At 41.1% G+C, this 18021-nt stretch overlaps 2 protein-coding genes across 5 annotated transcripts in view; one reads left to right on the top strand and one right to left on the bottom strand.

Moving 5' to 3' along the window:
* Nucleotides 1-18021, bottom strand: part of LOC109038577 (uncharacterized) — a 353696-nt gene that overhangs the window by 221808 nt on the left and 113867 nt on the right. The gene's annotated exons all lie outside the window — the stretch shown is intronic.
* Nucleotides 1-18021, top strand: part of LOC109038578 (uncharacterized) — a 287471-nt gene that overhangs the window by 189819 nt on the left and 79631 nt on the right. Inside the window, 1 exon segment of the mRNA XM_019053677.2 lies at nt 2449-2536. The gene's annotated coding sequence lies outside the window, so the exon portion shown is untranslated.

The following is an 18021-nucleotide window of genomic DNA, read 5'->3' on the forward strand; positions in this document are numbered from 1 at the left end:
TGAGATCCTACTCATTGCATGTTTGCATTCAATCGAATTTGACAAAAATGTAAAAATAAAAATGAAAAATATATTTAAAAAAAAAAGAAAAACTCGAGTTTCCAGATTATATCTTGTTGACGAGGACTAATGAATTGGATAAATACGCAGGTATTTGATGTATACTTATGGGTATTTTATCTAGATTTTTAGATTCTATGGAAACTTTGAGTTTTCAGCGTGAATTTAATCGAATTGCGTGTATTTGATCAAATCGTAACGTGTATTCGATCAAATTGTAAGGAAAGTTGCAAATTTCTTCGAGCCAACCTGTCTTTCGGGGAGCTGACGGGCGTCGCAGTTGAGTAGGATTCCAGTCGACGAGTCACAACCGCACAGGAAAAAACGCCTTCAAATACGCGAGATACCGAGTGGTTACATAGGAGTTAAAATAATTGTATCACCGAAATGAATGAAGAATTGGGCGGACGACCTGCTGAGTATGAACGCCGTTGACTCTGATGTTGCCAAATGTTTCGCGATAGTATTATTACTTATGATTAATTGTTAAAACGACCGGTTTCCACCCGTTTCAACCAATAGGATCGCTCCAATTTTACTTCGTCTTCTTTGTCCATCGCTTGGGCGTTCTTCCTTAGTGAGGCAGCGCCAGCGCTGCCTTGAGAACGCTTCTCTCTACGCTCTGTTTTCGTGACCCGCGAACAGGCAACAAAACCGTAAATCATCATTCGCGCGACGAAAAGAAGATAAGGCACGCTATTTTTCAATGAAAAGAGCCGTCGTAAAAATTCGGAGCGGTCCAGAATAAACGGGGCAAACTGAGAACTTAATTTGTACCTATTTCTCTTCTATCCTACGTCATCCTGTCACTTGGTTGACAAACGGGCGTAATTCACTCAACGCGCGAGTTTTGGAAAGTGTTGAATTGCACGGCTCGCAGGAGGGGAGAAAGATTAAGCTCGTCTGTTGCTATGAGCATCAATATACACTTTTTCCATTTTTATGATCGATTTCAGGAATCAAGGATTTTAGCTCTTTTGGCAAGAAGAGAGGGTGAACCAAGTTGTCACAAACCCAAAACAAACTTAAAATTTTTGCAGTGAATTCGACGCTTTTGGCCAGAAATTGCCAAACCTTTCTGTTTGTCCGGACTTGGGCTACCCTTGAGAACATGTCACCCTGTGAAAGTGAGCACGACAGCGAGAAATCAAGCGAGAGGAAAATTTCCAGTCGGATCCGTGAAAATCCCTCACACGAGAGGGTGCGGATTTTTCTCGAGACTCCCGCGGTTCGCCCTGTCTCCCGCTTTCGCGAACGCCTTGCAAAATGCATTCCCTTCGGCTGTAGCCGACATCCCTGCAGCCGACAAAGGAATGCTGGCACGCGGAGGTTGCCAGCTCGCTGGAAAATCCCTCTTAAATAAAAAAGGGATGGGGCGCCCCTCAAACGATTTGGCATCGGACGGGACACACGTAAATTGATAAACACAGCGCCACGCTCGGCTTAATCACGGCATAATCCCCGGCAGCTACGTCCCCCCGTCGTGCGGTTATGGCACCGTAAATTGGATGAGTGAGGGGGGGGGGGGCATGACGCAATAGTTGGGGGAGAGGGAGGGAGGGAGGGGGGACACGTGAAAGGATACATGTGGATTTTTCCCCAGTTCCTCTACTCGTTGTAACCGCTAATTATGCCGCCAGCCTGTCCGGAAATAGGGATTAGGCCGCCAAGTTGCCATTTTTAAATGCCTCTTTAATGATAATTTACGGTGTTCTATGATGCGTGGAGTCCGGGGGGGGGGAGGGGGGCGTCATTGCCCCTTCACTACTGCGGAGAAACGTCGTATGAACCTTCTGGATTTGCCGAATTTCCGTAGATAAAATACGAATTTGTAGTGAAATTTGCGAATATTTTCCCTCGCATTATTTGAATAATTTCATTCGCAAGTAGATTTGAATTATCTGGAAATTTTGAGAGAAAATTTCATTACTCGCCTTTAAAATAAACATTTCATTGGAGGAAATTTCATAATTTTTCCTCATGAATAAACATTTTACCAAAGGACATTTGGCAACTCTCGAATGTTCCTACGGCATTCTTCCTTAGCACGGCAGTAAAGGCCCTTTTCACGGGTACGGTCACAAATGGACGTATTTCTGCCAAACGGAACTATGTGCATTAAGACATGAGCCCTGAGACCCATAAGAATACATGCATAACAGGGCTGCCGTCATAGTGCACATGGTTTCGTTTGGCAGAAAAACGTTCAAATGTATATTAATGATCATTATTTTTAAAACAAATTTCCGAAAGGCGTCCAGATTTTTTTTTTAGAAATTGTTACAATACAAGAGACGGGAGAGCGTTTAAAGGACGGCGCGACACACATAATGAGAGCCTATGCCAGTTGTCCAGTCTGACAGCAATTTCCACTTGCATTGTTCGCAGGAGCCAGGTCGTTAGGTCCAGCGATGAGACGGAAAAAAACGCTCGGCTACAACGCAGGGAGCAGATTCTAAGCGGATCGGATGAATCGGTGAGTTTTTAATTATAACTTCCATTATTTTCCTCCATTCGATCCACGATAAAATGCGGAATCCTATTTTCCATGTCAGAAGATATCCTCTTCCACCATCGATCCTTTCCACTAGGTTGACAAATTTCTATATAAAATCGTCACATACTCAGAGCGATAGCTTGGTGGAAAAAAAAACGTTTTGGTACAAAAAAACCTTCAAAATATCAAGTTACATCATGGATTAACGACTGTTTGACGCTCAAATCCAAGGACGATTCAGTTTTTGAGAAAAAGTTACTTTAAGATTTAACCCTTAACGTATCAAAATTGTCCGATTAAACGGCGACTTAACGCCTTTCATTAAATAAAGAATGAAGTGAAACGCGGGGGATTTATTTTAATATGCTTTTCCTACATTTAAATGTATGTGAAACAATCGATTTTATATCGATATTATAATCGATTAAATCGATATTTTTAAGGGATTCGAACGGCGGAAAAACAGTGTTGCCAAATTTCAAGAATCACCACTGGTCTGAAGTAGGTCTAATTTGCCAAATAGATTGCACAACACGTCACCCATCAATCAACAAAAGGCGAGTGCTAATCTCCGAAAGCCCACGGTGGCCACGGGGCAAGATCCCTTGACCCTTTGTGCGACGAAGAACCATGTTAACAACGACAATGCGATAAAAAGCTTCGATGACAAGAGCTGTGCCTAAAGTTCCGTTCGAGCCGACGACAGATTTCAAGCTTTCTGTCAAAGTTCGAAGTTGCTACCAAACTGAGGTTCGCTCTCGAAATGCAGCGTCACAGACATTGCCATGCTGCGCTTTGAAACGTTGTCACGTTCCACGGAAAGGAGCCTTAATTGTTAACTTTTGAAAAGTTTGTGGTACGACTTATGAAGTCGGTTACGCGGTCTCCAGACAGAACGAAAATTAAGACATCACAGAGAGCTTTTTGCGCCGACCAGCGACCGAAACGTGTTAGGCGCAATGCGTGAAGTATTCCAGCACTCTTATAGGCGCTAATATGCGTTCCGTGCTGATCACCAACAGCACTATGTTTGGCGCGATGCGTGAAGTATTCCAGCACTCTTGTAGGCGCTAATATGCGCTAATATTGATCAGACGACTAACTAAAATAATTTCTTAAATATTTCTATCTTAAAGAAGTTGAAAATTGAAATTTTCAGCATGTCAGGAACTTTCGCGTTCTTGTTTGCTACATTGGGCCCGAGGGCTCCACAGCCTCAAACTCTCTGACCAGTCATTTTGCAATCAGAAGCCTCAATTTCTGGCTCAGTTCAGGATCAACGTATGTGCCATTAGTTTTTCTATACTAAAGTGCTAAGGAAGAACGTCATATGAGCCTTCAGCCGTTGCTCACTTTCTTTCGATAAAACATAAATTTTCAAAGAAATTAGAGAAAATTTTTATTGTAATTTTTCAGAAAATTTTATTCGCAACCAGATCCGTATTGTCTGAAATTTTCAAAAAGAAAATATTCAAAACTCCCCTCAAACAAACCTTTTACCAAGAGAAATTGGGCAAAATTCGAATGTTCTTACGGCGTTTGCCTTGACATGACAGTATACGGATAGATGCTTTTACGGATGGGTCAGATTTGAGTTCCTCATTTCGAAATGACGTCGTTTGCCCGTCCTAACAGCGTTCAGCGTGCTTTTGACTCCGAGTGCATTTGAAATGGTCTCAATTTAGCCGAGAAGCACGATTTTTTGGGGCCGCAGAGTTTGAGCGATAAACCCCGCATTTCTCTTACCCATCTAGTTAGGCCCTACCTCCATCCACCTTGGGCTTTGGTTGTGAGCGAGGGGGGGAGGGGGGTAGGGGAGGAGAAACGGAAAAGGGCGAAAAAGCTCAAAGAGACTGGCGACAGCTGCGGAATGGAGCGGAGAGATTTAGCCGCGTGACAACAAGTGAGAAATGACCCGCCAACACGCTTTGCCAAATTTCATGACGAGCCCACCGTATTTTTCCGCCATAGTCTGTTTCGAACGAATTAACTGCAGTTACATCGTAGTTTAGCATTGCTACCTTAGGCACAGCTGTACTAATAAAAGTACACAATAAGTAAGTAAAAATAATTTATTTACAACCAGAATGTTGTAGAATATTGAAGAGGAATGACCACATTTTTAAACGTACGAAGAAAAAATCGTCCTTAATGCGTGCTTCAGGTTTAAGTTTTTCAGGGGAGAGTTTTTTCAAGCAGAACCGGATAGTCCCAACTTTCGATTTCGATAATAACCCACTCGAGTATACTGCCGTGCTAAGGAAGAACGCCGTATGAACCTCAGGTGTTGCCAAAATTCCTTTGATAAAATACGAATTTCCTGGTAAACTTATGAATATTTTCCTTCCAAATTTTCAGATAGTTTTGTTCGCAATTTTACCTGGAGTTCCTGAAAATTTCAAGGAAAAATTTTCATAACCTTCCGCAAAAATAAACATTTTGTCGAAGGAAATTTGGCAACCCTCCAATGTTTATACGGCGTTCTTCCTTAGCACGGCAGTATAGCTCAGAATAAAATGCGGTCGATTCAGTCCATTTTTGTCCTGTCAGAGGCCATAAAATCGCAATATAGCCTACCACTTTTGATTCGATAGGATGGTGGTTTGGCATTTTTGGGTATATTTCAATATTTTCTTAAAATACTCTTGAGTATTGCGTCTTGATGTTGACTTTTTCGGCAAAAGAGCTCCTTTCCCCATGAATGATCGCATGCATGTTAATTCAGAAAAGACAAAGGAGCCGAGAAAAATATGCGTGGTTTAGTGTCACTTCCGATTTTACATGGGAGGAAAAGCACAACCTGCTTCAGCCTGCTGCTGCTCTTGATTTCTACAATATCTCTGATGGCTTCGACACGAATAAGAACAGTGTAAAAACCGGAGACACCCATATTCCGATGGCCAATATCCGAAACCACGTATCTCCAGTTGCGACGTTGCAGATTTCCTGTCATACTTAATGTTTTCTTGGCAAATTAGTCAACGTAATTTCTTGAAAACTTCATTTGATTCTTTTTCCCGTTAACAGAAAATTCTGTATAAATGCAATACCACCTACCCATACATTTCACCGCCAAAAAATAAGCTCGGAGGTTAGGTATTCTCAGTAAAAAAAATGCCAAAAAAAGTCCAATGCCAAGACGCAAGTAATTTTTTTGGAAATACTCGTTCTGTGTAGAGGTAAGTGTTCATTATAGTAATTAAATGTCTTGAATGAGAGTATCGTGGGAAATTTAAGTAAATCAAGCATTCAAATCATAATTATAGTCAGACTTTCTCACCTGGGCCAGCTTCCAGTTATGTAAAGTTGTATGTTTCTTTTAAACAATTTTAATGCTTTTAAGTCCTTCATTTTCAAGTGCGCGTTTAAAATTAAAGTTGTGAAATTTTTTGCCCGCAATTTTCATTTTGAACACTTACTCGTTTCAGCAGTCCCCATAGGATACCATGTATATTTTGATCTTTACCACTCAGTTCCTAACCTCTTTTTGCACTGGAAGGTATGAGTGGGTGGTATTGATAAATGTCAAGCTACAAAGTTATCTTGTTCCTCTTTGAAAACATGAATTAGGAGCAGGAATTTTAAAACACCGCAATAAAGGTGTGTGCTTTCGCTCTTTAACCATTGATTTACTCATGGGTTGAGCTAATTTGGATTCTCCTTCCTGTATGAATCGAATCTGCGTATTGTTATTTTCTCCCTGTGAGGTTGTGAGGCATAATAGCAACAATTTTCACTAACAATTGAATCTCATTATGAAACTTAGCAATTACTCCTTTCTCAACGACGATGAGTTAACGTGCGCCAATGGACTGCACGACGCAATTCTGCCGTGCTAAGGAAGAACGCCGCATCAACATTCGAGCGTTGCCTAATATCCCCCTTTAAAACATGTATTTTTCATGAAAGTTATGCATCTTGTTTCTTGAAAAATTCAAATATTTTAGGGAAAATTGCAAACAAAATTGTCCGAAACATTTGAAGAAAAATATTCACAATTTTCCGGAAAATACCTTTCACAACCATTAGGGTTTATTGCATTGAAGCAAGGAACGCATTGAGGCATTACCATTTGAAGCGAAGCCACTTGGCAACCGACCGATCCTCCAGGATAGATCTCATCTGTTGTGACAACCTCATAGGGGTGAGGCTTGGCTTAGCTTCGGTCATCTCCTAAGACTCGTGTCTCGACAGCCGGCTCCTCCATTTGAAGCCACGTTCATAATCAACTCAACTGGGACTTGTGTCATTTGAAATTCAGTGCATCAGAAAAATTTGTTAGAAACTATATAAAATATTCTAAATCTTCATATTGGCCTGTGAGAGAAGATGAAAATTGAAGGAAAATAATTTATTTTAAACAAACTAATATTAGCGTATTGGGGAGGGGGGGGGGGGTACAAGACTATAACATTCTTAAATTTTCAGACAGGTTTTTGCATGAATACGTATGACAGTCTACAATAAGAAGGATCTAGATTCACGGAGTACGTTTGTCAGGGTAAAAACTAAATCAGTTTGAAAACGACAAAAAAAAACCGGATTAGAGTTAATAGTTTGTAATTATTTGAAAACATTTTCAACGCATGTAGTTAATCTGTCTTGGAGAGGCTAACAGACATTTATGCCCAAATGTTTGCTCCGTTCGTCCTGAACGAACGAAATCCGGCAATTTTAACCCTAAATGAGATTTTTAAAAAAATAAAAATTAAAGCTGCGCCGACCCCGGCAACCGTTTTCTCTGCAAAACAGAGAGTGTTAAAGAGTTTGGAAGTAAGGTCGTTTTCTAAAGAAACTATACTCAATTCTTGTTCAATTGGACAATAAAATATGCCTAGAATTTGAGTTCTCAACAAACAACACTCCTGAGCCCCAAATAGTAACTTACGAGAAGTCAGTTGAATTTTGTGCTAAAGGAAAGCGTTAAGTTTCATTTAAACCTATAATTGTAAGCCTTAAACAATTCAAACATTACCAATTAAATATTTACAAAGCCTTTAAGCAAAGCGTATTTTTTCGAAAAACTATGGTTTGTTGCCTCAAACCTTAACCTATCGTAAGTTCTGTTCTGACAGTCATTTTTGAATGTTCCTTAAGCAGAAATGGTTGGGATATAATCATCTAAGTTGGGTTGGGTTACGTTAAACTAAATAAGCGGAATGATCAATAACATAATTTAGAATATAAATATATCGATTTTGAGTTTTTCGACAAGGCGGTTCTGGTACCCGAGCAGTCACAAATAAGCTTTCTCACAAGCCCCATCTTAAATATAGATTTAGACCCTTATGAGAGCATTTACAAAATCAAAACAAAAATCACATCTTGCACTACTTCAAAAACAAATTTATCACAAGGATCTCCTCATTTTTCCTCCCCTTCCATCTTAAAGCTTTGCTGATAGGAAGAAAAACTGTATTATAGCATAAAAGGAGAAACCCGATTTCAGGGAAGAAACTCGCCTTAGATACTAAGTGACAAGCGATAAATTCTCACAACCTGGGCTCTGTGGCATCGTAAGTATTTATTTTTAATAAGACTCCAATTTCTCCTTGCACGGTTTCAGTGAACATACTTAACCGAGCTTCATTTGTCATTCGGCAGTCAGCGCATGTTTGCCACATCGCGAGATTATCTCTCGGATTCCTGCACTCTGTGATGGGAGTTTAAGTGGACCTCTTCTTAATTTCGTCACCACTTTGATAAGACAATGATTTCGGATTGTAGACTTTCACTGGGGAAAAAACTTGAATTATTCTGAAGTGCGTCAAGATTATATACCACACGAGGGATTATATACTAGTACATGTGACATGAATATATGTAAAAATGACCGTAAAATAATAGTCTCGCTGAGGAAAAGAGGTCTGGGCAAATACGAAAAAACTAAGACCTGCCGATTTCCAAAACTCACTCGCTCAGGGAGTGATTTCGGTGTAGAATCTGACTATCGATCAATGGAATTTCGCGGGATGAGATCTTCATTGGCGGATCCAGCAAATTGGCAACATTGTTATCTCCATTTAAAGCTATGAAAATGTATCGATTCTTGGAGGGGCCAGGTGCTCCGGCAAGAATCGATTATTTAACATAGGTTTAAATGGAGCAAAAGTCGGTGTTGCCAAATTGCTGGATCCGCCAATGAGGATGAAATCATACGCGGAACATAATGGGCCTCTAGGCAAGACATGAATTAGAGCACTACCCAACATATCGTCGTCACTTCATTCCAAGGTTGCCGAATCAATTCACACAATTAATTTATTTTACAAAAATGCACCAGTACAATTTTTATCCAAAACTAATGGGATTTTTACGAGAAATCACAGGAATAATCGGTGAAATTTTCAATTAGAAATTCCCAAAATTCTCCGGGTAAAAGGGCAATTTGCGCGTGCCAATTTGGCGACATTGAAATAAGGCAGTTACGTTCTTTCGTGAGAGAAATGAGGATATTTCCCCTTTAAAACTGCATGAGGAAAACTAAGCACACAGGGTGTCTGGAAATAAACTCCTGAACAAGATATAAAGGTTTAAAATTAATGTTGGTCGAACGACAATATTACGAATGATGTCATTTGTATAATGTAACTTCCATTTGATCTGTGTTAAAAATACTTGTTGATACCTCGTTCTCATATTTCCAAATATATATAAGCAAAAATTGAACACAAGACGTCACCATGATTTCTGATTCAACGTGTTGGATGGTTGGTGTTAATTTTAACGCGCTTTTGGTGAGTGATAAAAATGGAACTCGCAAATTAGGTTCCGATCTTTCAGTATCGGTACACCAAATGGCGCATCAGTAAAAAGTAAAAATAAAGTTTTTGTCTGCCACGTCGGTGAAAAGATAATAATAAAAATGCTCGTTTAGAGAGGCGAATATTGAATCCATTAAAAGATAAACGAACACACGGTCCGCAGATTAAACAAACGAAAGCTCAATTTTCTGAGAAGCTCGGCCGGGTTGTAATATTTATTTTAGTATATTGTTGTTTGGCGACACAACTTCAACAAATACTCATTCGGCAAATATTCTGTGTGTTCAGAGCCAATGTCCTCGTTGTTAGAACACAATTACCCAGACCGAACAGTGAAACAAACGCTGAGTTTTCCCGGGACAAAGCTCCAATTCTGAGAGTTGAGAAAGCGCAATTTTTCACGCCATGCTAAGGGAACTTGTAGAGAGCAAAGGTGCACTTTGGAAAGTCTGAGAATCCAGCAACGCAAGCGATCTTTTGGGTGCTTTTCTATCCGAAAATGCTCTGCTTCGTAGAACTAGTTCTCGAGCCATTGAGCGGATTCTTTTGAAGAAAGTTTCCAACTTGGAGCGTCCCTCCTATTCCACCTTACAAAGGTTTTATTACGGAGATCAGGACCCGCGGGTAGCGTGATAAAAACAAAGGTTTTACACGTCACCCGATCGATATCGAAAAACGATTATTTAACCTTTCTCCCTGCGTCGTTCCCGAGCCCGGTTCCCTGTCAAAATGGGCCCAAACGAGGTGGAAACACCCCCTCCTCCCCCCCTCTCCCGTCACAAACCCAACGAGTCAAATAAAGCGTTTTCGATTTCTCTAGCGCAGCTTTTTGTCCGACGAGCCGTTTTCTCATTGCTCAGCAAAGGTAAGACGTGAATGATCGATTAATCGATATTTTCCCATTTGAAGCTACGGCAAAGAATCGATTATTAAGGTGTTTGTGGCGAACACTCTCTTTATCGATCTTTTTCCATAGGTTTAAATGACAGATCAATCGATATATCGGAAGCACGCCGCGCCACTGTTGCTCGGCCAAAAACAGCGGCTCAAACTTTTTCACGGGTGATTTATGAGCGCATCGGAAGGCGGCGTATCGGTGAGCATTGCCTCATTTACTCTGAAGAGAACCCCAGTTTTGGAATTTGTTTCCCTCCGACTTACTAATGTTATTTCTTTCAGAATCCGTGCAAATATAGGGTGTCTACCGGGTTCGTGACAGGTTTCCGACACAAAAATCAAGGTCTAATTCATGGAGTTTTGTTGGTAAAATTAAGGACTTCAGAAGGATTTTGAAATAAAAATATGTAAATGTATAAAAATATAATAAAAATGCAAATATGTTTAAGAATGGACGAAAAAGCTTCAGAAAATTATTCAAAAATGAAACTTTTCCTCTACCTGTATTTCATGTCAACTCTACGCTAGGAGACAAACTTACAACGTGCGAATGGGGTTATTTGACTTTTTGCAAAATTGAAAAACGATCTCAATCTTTTTACTACGGCAAAAAAGAACCGCTCTCTGATTGGTCGGCGAGTTTTAGGCTTTCATGATAACCTCTCCTTTTTTAGAAACTAGAAACGTAGGAGTCAAGAGGAAGTCGGGTAGTTGTTGTAGACCAAGCTGCCTGTTTACGAAATACCACTATTCAAGCACTGGTGTGTTGCGGGGTATCATTTCCAACTGAAGGAGCTCTGGAGAACGTCGTTACTATTAGAGAACTTACATGTGGAGATCATCGCTACATCAATTCTTTTACTACAGAAAAAATATGCCGCTCGCCGATTGGTAGGCGAGTTTTTTTGGCTGTCATTGTAGCCCCGCCGCTCTTAGTTGTGGACCAATGTAAACAAAGCACTCTAGTCGCGAGCTCCAAAAGTAGACTTCCAAGGTTTTGCATTGAAAAGACTTAACTTCCCCTTGACTGAAGTCCCTGGATTTGCCCAGATTTCCCGGACTTTTGAGGAACTCGTCACCCAGTTGGAGAGCACCCCGGCGGATCTCGCGGTAGGAGACGTCCGCGTGGGCAGACCGTTAAACTTCAAGGTACACTCTATTACAGGTGGACAAATGGAATTTTAGAAAATTGTCGAAACGCCTAGATTTGACAGTGTCCAATGGTACGACTGCGACGCCATATTAAAAACTTATTTTCTTTCAGTTCTGAGAGTGGGTCTCGTCAATTCCATGTCATTTTTCAGTGTTCTTAGTTCAGTTTTCCGTTATTTTGAGTTTTATCAATTTTTTAAATTCGTCTGATACTTATAGAAACTACGAGATCTGCCAGAAGCTCATTTTGAACTGGGCGGCAAAGACGGTAAGACTTGCGACGTCACTCGATGGCCTATATTCTCAGCGCTGCCACTTGGGCACCCCGTTTGTCCTTACCTGCAGTAGACTGTACCTTGGCGTGGGCGGACCGTCAAAGTTGGACTTACTCCCGGAGTCGCGTCTTGATCCATTCATTACAGCCGGGCGCTTACACTCGCCCCTCCCCTCCCCTCCCTTCCCCTCGCTCCTCCTGGCGGCTTCGCGGTTTGTTTAAGCGTCGTGGGCGCTTCCCGCGTCGTTCATCATCATCATGGCATATCCGACACACTCGCGACTCGCGTCCGCCCTTGCCAATCCGCCCGCCAAAATCACGAATTTTCGTGTCCGAGGTCGGACTCGGACTCGGAGAATTCACCGCTTCATGCTTCCGTGCTAAGGAAAAATGCCGTGTGAGCCTCCAGGTGTTGCCAAATTTCCTTCGATAAAATTCGAAATTCCTGGAAAACTTGTGGATATTTTTCTACCAATGTTTTACAAGAGTTCAATCACAATTTAATCGATAGTATCTGAAACTTTCAAAGGAAAATATTCATAATTTATCTTCGATATAAACATTTTTTCGGAGGAAATTTGGCAACTCTCGAATGTTCATACGGCATTTTTCCTTAGCACGGCAGTATGGGGGTCCGACATTGTTACCAGATAAGTGCCAAGCGTCAATCATGCGTTATCCATATTTTCCCATTTAAAACCATGGTTAAGAATCCATCCTTCAGGTGTTCCTTGCAAACACTTTAATGATCAATCTTTGTCCATAGGTTTGAATGGCTCATAAATCGATGTATCGCAAAGCGCGACACACCACTAGCTTGAAAATCAGCACTTTTCTCCGGTAAAATGGACAGATTTCAGCTAAACGGAGCGATTTCAGTTCCTTGTGAGGAATTTAGAATCTCGGATAGCGCGTTCTGGCAAACGGAACTAAGTGCTATGAAAAAGCATTGTAAGCATATGACGGAACGAGCTCGGCGATTCACAGCACCCGTCAATCCAACCCCCTCCCCCTCCCTTCTTACTCTGCGCCGCTTGGTTCCGTTTAGCAGAATTAGTCCAAATATCCCTTATTAAATCGCGCACCTGGCAACCTTGCAGCCGTGTCACAGAGGAAAGCCGTCGCGTCAGTGCAGTCTGGAATGAGCCCTGAGACACATGAGAGCATATGATAACCATGGCTCATCACAGGAATACAATTACGGTTCTCCTCCGTGACACGGCATGCAGTTTTGGGACTGACATCAATCAGCGTTGCCGGTGCCAAACACAGACTCGTTGAGGGGGATGGGGGGTATAGGTGTAGTCGCGGGTCAACTTCCTCCCTCCAGGAACTTCGAAATGTAGGCCAAATGTAGAACTTTTGTTACCGGTAGAATCCCAGCTTGTGTTTCCGCACTTTTGGAGGGTTCATGGCGATTATTGAGAGCTGAAATAACTATCGGAGAAAGCAGCTTAGTAACTTTGATGATTTTCATGGATTTGTCCAAGGCTTCAAAAGGAAATAAAAACTTCCTTTAAAGCTGAGCAAAAAAAGTGTGAAGAACCTTGAGAAAATCCTTTATGGATCGGTAGACAAGGTGCGATTTAAAGCATTCCGATGCATGCCCCTACTTAACATTTCACGTAGAACTTACATTTAGGAAAAATATACTAACGTTTTCAGTTGGCATCGGTTACCGGAAATTTGAACTGCCCGCTCATGAAGAAAACAGTATTCTACGAGTATCAAATAGCGCACTATCAGAGTTGACCTGACGCCTCAATCGAGCAGTGTTCATTTTCTACCATGTGTTGTGTAAAAAGTAAACAACGTACAACAACTGAGCCAAAGCGTCAACCCGCAGACCCCCCCTTCCACCCCCTTCCCCGTTCGAAGTGTCTGAATCCGCCTTTGCCATGTAAACATGACTGATTAGTTTAACGCTGCCCAACCATGAATATGCGATTCTACACGACTAACAGGTGTCAGTTCTGAATGAGGGAAGATTGAGAAGAAAGGATCACTAGGAAAAGGAGGACGGGGAGTTGCAACGGCCACGCTGATTCGCCCCACAAAGTGTGGCGCCACACTACAACTCCGACGGAAAATCCGAGATTGTCCCCACGGAGTGTGGCCCCACACAACCGCATTTTTTCAAAGTCCGAAAGCGCGTTTTTGCTGTTGATCTCCGCCACAGATTTGTAAATGCTGTTGATTTCACCCAGGAATCTGTGGCGGAGATCAACAGCAAAAACGCGCTTTCGGACTTTGAAAAAATGCGGTTGTGTGGGGCCACACTCCGGGGGGACAATCTCGGATTTTCCGTCGGAGTTGTAGTGTGGCGCCAATCTCTGTGGGGCGAATCAGCGTAGTCGTTGCAACAGCGCGGACACTCGGCGGTTATCCTCTTCTTTCTTCAATTGGACGGCCAAGCGGCCACGCCGACGCCTTAAATTATGGAACAAAACTAAGCGCATACTTTCCCTGCTTTCCTAGTGTTTCCAACACATCTGACCTTTTCACAGTCGAGCGTTCATTTCCTGAGTCACGTACAGTGTGTTTTGCAGATAAACTCCGACTCCTTACAGGATCCGCAGAAATGTTCCCTAGTCCCAGGGGCTCTGTCCCCGTTTGGGAAGAGAATGGTTCATCTGTATCTTTAGCAGCACGCGGAGCTGTTTTGTAATCGGTTCATCCTCGAAAACTTACGCTGACTCAAAAATTAGAATTGCTTCTTACAGAAAATAGCTCGAAAATCAAAATAGGTGCCGATTAGAAGTCTAAAAGTCACGCCTGGCTTCACTGTTGAGGGAAAATTCTGTTTGGGAATTCAGCTCCCGCTGATTCGGGCTGTCTTGTTTACGATTTCATAATCGAGAGACGCGATACGCCCTCGTGCTTTGCGTTCTTCTTACGAAAGTAGGACAAAACAAGACCGGTGCATTCGATCCAAGTATTCGATAATTGGATTGCATTTTGCAAAAAAGAACCAAGAGCATTCCAATGGCGCTAAGATTGTGCAACTTTTTGCCTTGCAAATTTCAAGTGATCATATGAACAAGTTTTATCTTAACTCCCAGTAAACTATAGATTGAGACAAAATAATTTTTGGTAAAGGTAATCCTTTACAAATTTTTATTGCAGGATTTCAGTAATTTTATTACAAAGAATGTAAGTTGCACAATCTTAGCAACATAGGAATGTTCTTGGTTCCTTTGTGCAAAATGCAATTCAATTTTTCAACAGACAACGTTTTAGCGTTTCCCAAGTTACACCGAGAATGAAATGCATTACATTTTGCAATAAGGAACCATTATTTCTGGCCCATTTTGGAAGCAACATACATGTCATTGGTTTCCGTATGCAGAGTGCTTTATTCTTATATGAGAAGGCCAGAGATATTGCAAAATGTGATCCAAATCTTCTGAATACATTGTTTTATCCTTAAAGCAGAGATTCTAATTTGTCGTTCCTCCAAATTCACATCCTTTGTACGAAATCTGCGGATTTTCGAGATTCTCAAAACTGAAACGTTTAAACCACGAGAGAATTCCGGCCGAATGGAGGGTGGCAGATCGACAAACAACTAGCAGGTTTGTTGCCAAAAAGAGAAATAAATCCAAAATGAACGATCATTTTACCTGTTAATACCCTATCCAGGGCTATAACAGAAATAAAAGTCTGATTTAATAAAAAATAGTTCACTTGGATCAATATATAAGTATTAATTGTATTTGGCAAAGAGGAAATAGCTTGATCACGAAAATATGATGATATAAAATAATCATTTTCTTTTCTCAGCAACTGAAATCCAGAATAAAAAGTCTGAACTTTCCAAGTTTCCGTCAAAAATTGAGATGGGGTACAATGGGCACTCATCTTTTACCAAAGACTTAGGATAATTAATGGAAATGGATAATTAGGATAATTTATGATAATTTATGATTTAGGATGATTTATGATTTATGAAGGATAATTCATGAAAATGTAATAGAGCGCAATGATTGTAGGTAATGTATTAATATAATTGTTAGAAAAAATAAGTTAAAAAAGGGAATTACTACAAGACTTTGAAAACACCCTGTATGCGGGCGCAGTGCAGCGGACTTGCGACCTTTCTCAGGACAGCGCATTATTCTTGTTAATCGGTTAATTTAAGCAGACACTCCTAGATCCGGTTCTGGAACTCACTTCTTTCTTCGATCCTGTGCATTTTTAACGGGACAATTTGCTCAACAATTTTACGAGTCCTGGTTAATTGACCATAATCGGGCGCAGAGCCATCATCGATATTCCTTGGGTATTTCATACTGACGAGTGGAAAACTAATGGTATCGCAGGGATTCCAGATACAGCTGGAGTCGGGTGCAAATATTTTCCTGGATTAACTCATCCTTTATTCATCTTTCAATTATTCTTCGCCCTCATAGATTTTACGCTTTATTATTCTTTTACGGGATGCTTCTTACCGACGCAGTAACATTCTTCAAATAAACGCCCGCGCAAAGTCACCGAGAGAGAAAAAATTCCCGAGGAAACATCAGAATACGCTCATTAGCTTTTTCAGTCAGATCCTAAGTAAAGTCCTCTTCTTTCTTTGAAAAGTGTTTAATGGACTATAATTTAAATAGTGGGAGTAGCGTTGGGCTCTATTTATGGCCACGTCGTATTTTCATTTTCCTTTCTTGCCAGATTGTTTGCTGACTGTTAAGCCAACTTGAATTCCACACATTTGCTCTGGTTACTCAACGTATATAACTCGGATGGAAAGCAGAATGGAAGAAACCATGGGTGTCACTACCGCGATGGATGACGTTATAAACCGAATTTATCAAAGCGCGATATTTCGGTTAAAATTGAACGTAGCAAGTTGCTGTTTGGACATCTCTTTTTATTATTATTAGCTGATCTATAAAGAATCAAGCATCATAAAACAATTCTGTGACCAGCGCAGCTGACAGAGTTGCCAGAAAATCTAGAAATAAAATTCCGTGACATTTCCCTGATTTCCCTGACACATTTTGGTGAAATTCCCTGACAAATGCAGATACTGCAGATGGTCAAAAAGACATAATTAGAGATAGTTTTCGGGCCTTTGTTGTTTAAAACGTTCGACCCATTCTAGAAAGCAAATAACCCTGGTAAAAATTGGCGATAGGAGCTGCGTTTCAAAATACCATAGGATTTCTTATAGCCGACTTAAGAAGGCTATTGAAAATCATATAGCTGGCTGTAGAAAGAGGAGCAAATCATATAACCGGGCTATACGAAGCTATAAAAAAGTATACAGTCGGGCTATAGTTCCTATCGCCGGGCTTTACACTTTATCGCCATTGGCTATAAAAGGCTGTAGGGAATCGTGTAGAAATTCGTGTGCTTTGGAAATCATTAAGTTTGATACGGAACTACCTTAATATTTACAAAACACACATTATATTTTCCTTTAAAACATATTTTTTTTTCATCAATTAAAATGAGAATAATCCATACAGAGTGTGCAAACATTTCAAAATCATGAGTTGAAAACCGCTGACTCCGCGAGATTAAATATTAGAGCCTAACACAAACGGAGCGGCGACGCACTGGCGCCTACAAACCTAACAGGGATACTTCACGCATTGGGCAAACGCGCATTGACGCCTACAAACCTAACAGGGATACTTCACGCATTGCGCAATGCGTGAAGTATCCCTGTTAGGTTTGTAGGCGCCAATGCGCGTTCCGCGCTCTCTGCCCTTAATCGCCATCGGCTATGAAAGGCTATAAGAAATTGTATAGCCGGCTACAAAGGCTATTGGAAATCTTACAGCCGGCTTTAGGTCTATAGTATTTTGGAACACACATTCTACTGCCAATTTTTACCAGGGAAGTAAAGGTGCTTATCAATTTTTCGCTGACATTTCCAGGTTTTAACTGACATTTTATACAGGTTTGCCACAGAATTTAGAAATGAAATTCATTACCATATCCCTGATTTTCCTGATACATTTTGGTGGAATTCCCTGACAATTGAAGATATGACAGATGGTTAAGAAGGCATAATTGAAAATAGTTTTCAGGCAAAATTTGCTGTTCGTAATCTCAATGTCATTCTAGAGAGAAAATGAAGGTGATTTAACGAATTTTCCCTGACATTCTGAAGTCATTTTCCCTGACATTTCCCGGTTTTCCCTGACTGTGGCAACCCTGTTTAAAATACCCTGGCTTTTCCTTGTTTCTCCGATATTCCCTGACTGTGGCAACCCTCAGCTGACCCATTCTCCTCCGTGTTGTCTTGTCTCGTCTGGTCTTGTCTTGTCCGGGAAACACGTTCAAGCATACAACAATGCGGCTGCTGCTGAAGAATCTGTCCGGACAGACTCAGGTCCCTTCCTTGTGGACGGTCCCGTTTAACT

This window comes from Bemisia tabaci, chromosome 3 (genome assembly GCF_918797505.1).
Source record: "Bemisia tabaci chromosome 3, PGI_BMITA_v3".
In the NCBI taxonomy this organism is placed as follows: domain Eukaryota; kingdom Metazoa; phylum Arthropoda; class Insecta; order Hemiptera; family Aleyrodidae; genus Bemisia; species Bemisia tabaci.